The sequence below is a fragment of the Dipodomys spectabilis genome, unplaced genomic scaffold (assembly GCF_019054845.1).
Source record: "Dipodomys spectabilis isolate Male_0828 unplaced genomic scaffold, ASM1905484v1 ptg000051l, whole genome shotgun sequence".
NCBI classification, from domain to species: domain Eukaryota; kingdom Metazoa; phylum Chordata; class Mammalia; order Rodentia; family Heteromyidae; genus Dipodomys; species Dipodomys spectabilis.
The window spans coordinates 6,628,755-6,638,056 of record NW_024870728.1 but is presented as its reverse complement, the minus strand read 5'-3'; the positions used below and the strand labels follow the sequence as shown (position 1 = coordinate 6,638,056).

At 36.9% G+C, this 9,302-nt stretch overlaps 1 non-coding gene across 1 annotated transcript; it reads right to left on the bottom strand.

Annotated features, from left to right (window-relative positions):
• Nucleotides 1-806: 806 nt before the first annotated feature.
• On the bottom strand, nt 807-912 carry LOC122107588. Its single transcript, XR_006147375.1, has one exon. It is a non-coding gene; the product is annotated as a U6 spliceosomal RNA (small nuclear RNA).
• Between the last annotated feature and the right edge of the window lie 8,390 nt (nt 913-9,302).

The window sequence follows — 9,302 nt, the reverse complement described above, 5'->3', positions numbered from 1 at the left end:
CAATTCAAATAGACAACTACTTATACATATATATGTACACACATACTCTGTGAAGAGAGAGAGACAGAGAAAGAGAGAGAGAGGAAGAGAGAGAGAGAAGGAAAGAAAGACAGAAGCAATATGGACCCTAATTTTGTTGGTGATGTCCATGGCTTACAGTAAATTTTGGTATCAAAGTAATAGCCATACCCTGTGTACAAAACAAGCATAGATCTTTTCTATCTTCATACATTTAAAAAAATGTGATATCTTAAAATACTACTTCTATTTCCCCTTGTATTTTACATTTCACTATCATTCTTAAAATTGTCCACCTTCTAGGTCCATGAGATAGCTATCTATATTTAAATCAGCTTTTTAAATCATGTTATTTGATAATTGATCTGGTATTAATGTGGTAGAGATAGGTTATCATTTTATTTATTTGCAAAATATGTAGTAACTATGCTAAACTAGTTTATAATATATAGACAATACTTTTAAGATCATTTGCAATTTGTAGTACTTATGCATTTCAAAATATTAATGCCTATGACACATGCATCTCTCATCATAACTTTCTAATTATTATTTGATAAAGTAAGTCAAATCAGTATTTAGGATGGAAGTTGTAAGTAAAACAATAATTTTTAATAGAAAGTATCATTAATGTTTGACTTCATGTTGTTGCTTTTCCCAATATATAATAAGTGTACAGTAAGTTAGCAGGAAACCTAGTCTATTGGTACTTAATTAGTTTTATGTCTCTAGAATTGTATCTCTTCCAAATGACTTCCAGTGAAGCATTCTTCTGTTTTCTTTTATTTAAAAATATCGAGCAGTTTCCAAATGTGCATGTCATTCTTGCACAGGGGCCAGACTAATCTTCTCCATGTTGTTTTGAATTCTAGTACATGTTCTATTGAAGCGAGCATTCTTTTGTGTGTTTTGTTGGCTCAGTCTTAGGTCTTTCCATGTTCTGTTTTCATAATTTTCATGAATAAGCTTCTGGTTGGAAGTAAGAGGGGACATTCTGTTTTAGAGAGGTAAAAACGCTTTTGCCTTGAGTAAAGATGGGGTGGAGGAAAGTACGATGTTTCCCTTGCATGTGAGTCTTTGGGGGTAGGTAGAGGAGAGCGGAAAAATGAGAATGGACAGAATTGTTTCCATGAGAAGATAGTAGGCAAGGGCCCACAGCAAGATGTTCTTTCTTTTTATTGACAGTAAGAAGCTGAGCAAGGATCAAGGGACCCGTGCAGCCCTACGCTTGGCTGATCCTGTGCCTGGAGGATATCTGCAAAGTAAAATCTAGGAGTTCTTTTGCTTGGAGGCCTAGAATTTGGATTGGGAAGGAGACTGCTAATACAAGGTGCCAAGCATCAGTAGTAGTGTGAAGTGAGGATCTCAAGTAGCTAATGAACATGGATGGCAGAGAAAGAGAAAGGGCTCAGGTATTTAGTACAGAATGGATACAGTTAAAAGTACTACTGAAAAAGAGGTATTGTTTCTTCTAATGTGCGCAAGTGAGAGCTGGGTGTATTACATCCTGATAGGGACTGACACTCCAAAATAGCTAAAAAGGTAGCTATTTAGCTAGGCCTGATAAGATGATGGCCTTCAAGATGTCAGATGAAATCTACTTCAAAGTTTTCTTCTTCTTGTGCCAATAGAAGCTGCCTTTTCTCTTTTTCAGAATTTCTCTGCCTTTCCACCAAGAGGAGAAAAACTGAGAGAGGCATAACTACAACCAAGTAAACTAAATCACAGTCAAAATTAAAACTGGTTCATTAAAATTAATAAAAGCTATAATTCATTAAAAAATCTTCCAAAGGGAAGAATAATCATTGAGATTCAATTCAATGTGACAAATGTTTGTCTCATAGCCACCAGCCCTCATCTAGGAGCAAATAGTATGACAATATTATGACTTTTTTTTAACCTTCTCTTTGAAAAAGCATTGTTTTTCCTTTAATCAGTGATCATCAAAAGTAATGAAAAACTTGTATTTCTCTATGCTCTATATTTTAACAAAGTTCCAATAAATAAGGTTTAACCAACAGGATCCATAGAACAACATTTTAAGATAAATTATTCTTCTATTCCTATTACACATTTAATTTTCAATGCTTATATGTTTAAGAAGAATACATATATATATTTCATATGAAGATTTAAATTTCTAATTATCAAGTTTTCATTCCCATCTGATAGAAAATCTGGTATAATATTATGAACAGTAAATGTCTGTTGAATTGAATTTCCTTAAACTCCATAAGTCTGGGAGAATCTGGGAGAATTATACTTCTCTTGATGCTTATGACATTACTTTCTCTGTTTGTCTTCATTTACCCGATCTCCAATTGTTCCATCCACTTAACTGAAGATCTGAATGCCTGTTTAAACTCCTTTTCTCTACCTAGGAAAAATTATCCTTCATATTTATAAATCATCTACTACAATATCTTTGAACTTAGGTTATGTGACTATTTCTATTTGCCTTAACTGTAGGCATTAAAATCTAAGGAACTAGCTAGCCCACCTAGCCAGCTAATTGAACAAACAAAAAGCTTTTCATCATTTTCTATATTATAAATATTCAATGTTTACATTGTGTGTGTGTGTGTGTGTGTGTGTGTGTGTGTGTGTCTGTCTGTCTGTCTGTCTGTCTGTGTGCTGGTTCTGGGCCTGGAACTCAAGACCTGGGTAGTGTCCCTGAGCTTTTGGATTCAGGGCTGCCCTTCTAACATTCGAGAAACGGGTGCACTCTGGGCTTTTTTGGTGATTATTGGAAGTAAGTAAGAGTCTCACAGACTTTCTTATATCTGAGAGCCTCAACTCTACAGGATGAAAACTGAAATTATCCTAAATGTCTTCCTCATTCCCTGGTACCTGTCTCACCTGATGGAAACATTGTCCATCCCAGTGAAGGATTGGAAATCGTCTTTGAGTCTTTCTTCCTCCAGCATTATTACCACGCCAATTCTAACACCAAACCCTAAGTGTTTCAGGAATTGATATTCTTCTCTCTCTGCTATGTAAGCTTCCATCATTTTCACTAGGAAGATTATAAAGCTTTGCCTTCATTTGTTACCCCTCAAATCCTCCACATTACGATGGTATTCTAATTGTCCATAGCCTACGATTGAAAGATCATGTTTTGTGGCCAAGTGACTGCACTAGAAACAGGTTCTCTGAGCAGCAAACTAACTTTGAGGACAAGGGTGCTCATGTGGGAGAACACTTAAAGTGCAGAGGCTTGGATTTGATCCCTGAAGGAGAAAGAATATATGGATTACTTTGGTTTGGCCTCTGTGTTAGTTCCCTTTCCTACCTTTGACCTTGAATGTAGCATAGAATCAACTCTGAATTGTATGCTTCTGCATATAATTTATTTATTCCAGTTCACTTTTATGCAGTGTTTACCCTCTGCTTGGAGTCAGGTACGTATTATTTAATCGTTAGCTACTTAGCACTGAAATTTAAACAGAAAACACTCCCAAAAATTCTGTCTGTCCCTTGGGGAGCGTTAGGCTTTTCCTGTTCTATAAGTATGACCCTATCATATGAATCATTCTAGTTTGAAATCCTTTATTTATCTATCTGCCATAGAATGAAACTCCTGCACAGCAAGAAGGATGTTGTATTATTCATAAAGAATATCTGCCTAAGAGCTTAACACAGTTTCTACTCACTAAATGTTGGTTGTAGTTGACATCAGATAATTGAAATGTGATAAATGCCACTAAATGTTTTCTCCAGGACTAGCAGAGTGCTTGATGAATATTGCACAGTTAATTAATGTAGAACAGCTGAATGATTATTTCTGGGTCTTCTAAAACATCACAAATCAAGGAAGGAGAAGACAGAGGGAAGGATGGAAGGAAGGAGGGGAGAAAGGGAGAAAGGAAGGGAGGAAGGAGTAACTAACAATAACTACCCGATTTCCTCCTTAAACTAAAAATAAATATGGAGTGAGGCTCAAGATCAGGGGACATGTGAAGAAGAAAGACAAATTTCTAGCACACATTTTGATATTCTTTCCCCTAAGTGACTCTTAGGCTCATCACTGTAGGGACCAAATATACTAAACAACCACTTGCTGCCATACATTACCATGACTGACCAACCAAGAACTGTTTCTCTATCAGCCAGCAGAGGGCGTGATAGAGCAGAGACACTCCTTCACTTGAAGCTAGGCACTTTCCCAGCCACTTTCCAGCTCCCCAAGGTGGGGCTACTTCTGAGGGTGGGTGTAGATTTTTGCTTTTGATTGTGCCGTTTATTATCTTTCTATCATTCATCCACTTTAAGGCCAGGACATTTTTGCTGCTCCATGTTAAAACATGAAAACTGGAGGGGTTCTCATTGTCCAGACTAAAACCTATGAGTACATTGTTTACTAAGCTTGTTATAAATCAAGGATAAATGAAATACATAAAAGTTTATTTTAAAGTTTGTTTTTGGCTTTAACTTTGTAGGGTAATGGAAATATACATATATTCCAAGCTGACTTTTTGCCTCTGTCGGTCCATCAACTCTGGCATAGCTCGTACATGAAGCAATCAACCTCTTAAATCACCATGCGCTTTTAGTGTTATTTCCAGTCTACAGCACAGCAAACAACTCAGTTGTCAGGGAAGACAGATATGAGCATCATGTCGCATCATTTGCAAATGATTTATTCCATACAGTACATAAAACACACGTGGAGCTCCTCAATAAAGAAGGATGTAAAGAGAACTGTCTTCATTTGCGCACAGTGTGGGGAACGTCCAGAGAAAGATACATTACAAGTAACAAATTCTGCGCTATCAGATAGCTAATGGGGTCAAGGGAGAAAGAAAAACACACCTGAATTAAGTGACTAGAAATCACCTGCTGTGAAGATATGACGTCGACTGTGGAAAGCTCCAATCTAATAGAATCTAATCCATTTCCTTTATTTTCTCTGAATGCTTTTAGTTTTGTTATGCTTTCTCACTAGTACTATTTTAGGATGCATTATAGTAGCAGGATGCTGGGGTTTGGTGTTTTTTTTTTCCATACAGAAAAGGAGACTCATCCAAGAAAAATGAACAAAGGACTTACTGCCAACAATTTTCAATGAGTCCCCTTGTCATTTGAGATGAAACCATTCTTTATGGAGAGAGGGAGTGTCTCACATTTTCTGGGCAGTTAGCATTCCAGTTTGTCTCCATTGAACACTGGGAGTATGTTATGGTTATCATGTGAATCAACTGCACACATTTTAGAATGCTTCTTTTAGGAGATATGATGGCTTCCATCCAAGAAACATCAACTGGCAAAATCTCAGCCAATGTGGTTTTGTCCTACAAGTTTGTTCTGTTGGGGCATTTTATTTAATACCACTGTAGAACAAAGGGATAATAGACTTATAGAAATGCAAGGAATTAAAATTGTATATGAAAATAGGCAAGACAGGACATAACAGGTATTTTATTTTATTTTTTTAATTTAATTTTATTTTTTGTGAACATACTGTACAGAGGGGTTACAATTACATGGGCAGGATAATGCGCACATTTCTTATCAAGCATCGCAGCCTCCTCCTTTGTTTACCCTTCACATCCCTTTCCAGCCTCCCCCCATCCCCCCACCCAATGCTCCCCCCTCCCCCCCTCCCCGCACCAATGTTGTAAAGCTCGTTTTTGACGTGACAACTTGTACTTCTCATTGTTGCAACAGGTCCACCTGTATCCTTAAATGACTTGTTTTTCCCCATCTCCTCCACAAGTTATAATGACATCAAATATAGTGAAAGCAGGGGTTAAACTGTGAGGGAGGGACATACAAAGCAACAAAGAGATAATCTTATAAATGTGTTAGAAACAAATGCATGAAATAAAAAAGCATTAAAATACATATCTAAGGGTTCATTTTCCTAACATCACATTATCTGACCTTTTCCGCTTGACTCATACATATGCTAGATATTGCAAATAAGGGAAACCATGGGACCCATGTTTCTTTGGGCCTGGCTTACTTCACTTAATATAATTTTTTCCAAGTTTTTCCATTTTATAAATAGCAGTTAATCTTATTGGGAGGAAATATGCAATGACACAGTAATGGAGGAAAATGTTCTCAGTCTCAAATAGAAGCTTAATAGAGAAAACATACATGTATCATTTTTTTTTAAGTGAAAACAAATTAACTCATTATTCAGGGCTACAAGGGCTAGAAATAGCTGAGTTGGGTACTAAAAATCTTTTGGATCTTAAGAGCCTACCCATTGCTATGGTAGAGAAATACTGTTTTAATACTGTCCTTGTGCTAAGTATATGACTTTTACTGAGGTTTGGGGATAGAAGATGAACGGATGAGTCTATTTTAAATTCCTGCATGGGATATGGCTGATGAGTAACATAACCAAAGGGATATATACATGTGTATATATATATATATATATATATATATATATATATATATATACATATCTACTATGTTTATATATAAATAAGTGTATATATTTATAGGAATATACACATGTATAGATGTATTCAATTAAAATATTTTTCATTTATTTATTTATTTATTATGTTTTGGTCAGTCATGGGGCCTGAACTCTGGGCCTAGGTGTTGTCCCTCAGCTCTTCAGTTCAAGGCTAGTGCTCTACCAGTTGAACCACAGCACCACTTCTGGCTTTTTGTGCTTATGTGGTGCTGAGGAATCGAACCCAGGGCCTCATGCATACAAGGCAAGCACTCTACCACTGAGCCACCTTCCCAACCCCTATTTTTCATTAAATTTTTTTTCATAGTTTAAAAAAAATATTTTCCTTACAGCTTTTAAGTTTCTGTTTCTATTTTAATAGTAAGAACATGTTTATATATATATATATATATATATATATATATAGTAAAAAAAATGTACAGAAGGGTTACAGTAATGGGTACATTTCATAGCGAGCATTGTTACCTCCTCATTTGTTTTCCCCCTACCATCACTTCCCTCCCCATTTCCCCAGCTCCTCCCTCCCCCCACCCCAACATTGTAAAGTTCATTTTCAACATAGTGTCCTGTACTTCTCATCACAGATGGATCAGCCTACATCCCATTTAAGCATTTCCCAATATATCTTTTTCATTTAATTTTGTCAACTCAAATTCTCATGAGTATTCTCTTTTGATTTCTGGTGAATCTCAAACATGTCATGGGCTAAGGTTTTCAACTTAATTCCTGGACCCTTTTGCATTCTTGGGTAATCTAGTAGCCTTGCAGGTCCTTTTTTACTTTTTCTGCACATATTTATTTGTGACTATGATTCTTCATCCTATTTCTCTTTTCAATAAATTTTAGTTTTCTAAATCTATCAATTTAGTCCTCCACCATATTTACATTTGTCTGAATGCATACCACCAGCAAGCTAAGGTATTTATTTATAGCACTGAAGGATTAGAAGTCAGATACAACAACAAGGTCATATATACTGTTGTAAGGTGAACCATCTCAGAAGCCACATTTTAAAATATAGAATATTGAAGTCTTTATTATACAGTTATTAGGCTGCAGGCCTCCAGTTGTTACAAAGGCCTACCACATGCAAATACACATAACACAGCTAGGAAACATGCTAAAGAAGAAAAATCTAACAAAAACAATACTAATAAGCCAATTCATCTCCAATGGAGAGCTGAATTGGGACACCATGATGACTGGAGATGGGTCAAGAGACAGAACACAGGACACGATCACAGAGACACTGGTGGCATGGTCTCCTGCAGCCTGGTCTGGGCCTAAATAGGTCTGCAAAGCCGGCAGATCCTCAGGAAATTCCCAGTCCTAGGCACAGAACTGACAGATTCAATAACCTATCAGCCAAGAGCCTGGCCCTGCCTCCAGGGGTCCTGGTACGCCCATTACCTGGGACACAGGTGATGGGGGGTGGGGTTCCTTCCTCCAGCATGAAGACAAGATGCCTCACCCTAAACTCCACCATGTGGCCAATATGGCGCCAGCCCGACCTGGTTTTCTTACTTGAACATAAGCCTAATATAAAAATATAATGAAGTAATACAAGAAGATATAAAAGAACATGTTGATGAAATTTGCAATTAAGGGAAAATACAGCTCTTTTGAGTCAAAACTGAGCCTCGATTTGTTTTTAGAATCGAGTTTACTTTTTAATTATGTTCAAGTTAGAAAATATTCACTACAGGGCTGGGAAGGTGACTCAGTGGTAAAGCGCTTGCCTTGCATGCCTGAGGCCCTGGGTTCGATTCCTCAGCACCACATAAGCAAAAAGAAAAAAGCCGGAAGTGGCGCTGTGGCTCAAGTGGTAGAGTGCTAGCCTTGAGCTGAAGAGCTGAGGGCCAGAGTTCAGGCCCCACAACTGGACCCCCCCCCAAAAAAAAAAAAAATCAGTACAATGGCAGCTTTTGGTGAAGGAGAATAAAACCAGCACTTTTTGTTTCCTTTTTGCTCAATAGTATCTGTGTGTGTGACTGTGTTTGTATGTGTGTATGCATGTACTTGTGATGTTTATGGTTCATGTTCTTTATTGTCTAGACCAGATTGAGTCATATCTATCATTTTCACAATGAACATATATATATATGTATATATATATGTATATACATATATATATATATATCTCCAAAGAAGATCTATAGGCATCCCTCATTTCCCCTTTCTCTTTTCCTTGGATTTTCTTTTCTGTACTCTGTCTCTAGTTTCTAGGGTCACTGTTATTTGACAAGGAGAAGAGTGTATTTAGAGCAACACTAATGATTCTGGCCACTAACTGGGAATCTGATCTTCTAGGCTCTTCTCCCAGCTCTCCCACCGTGTAATTCTAAATTTGATTGAGCTCCTGCTTATCCAACTGTAAAAAAAGAAGCCCACAGGTAATATATTCTTACCTTATGAGGAATAAGAAAGAGCACCCTTATGTGCGGTGCTTGATGACCCATAGACAAAAGGTATCATCAACAGGAACTGCACTATTTTGAAAGTATTTTTCAAGCTCACCTTTTTCATGCTGTTTGTACTGTCCTGGAACTGAAGGGGTGAAATTGTTCATCCTCTGGATATAAATGGAATATAAAGGAGCTTGTAAGTCTTAGGTAAAAAGTGAAAGCCACAATTACAATATATGCAAGGAAAGTGTATACTCTGACAAAATTTTGTTGTCTAAGTAGAAGAGAAGTATTGAAGTCTTAGTAATTCCTAATGAGAATTATCCCCAGATTAATTTTTCTATTTGTCATGGTCACAGAAGACACAAATTCCACATTTCTAATCCTAGCCAACTCAATTATTGACCTTTCAGAAATACTGAGCTACACAGTTTAGTCTTTCA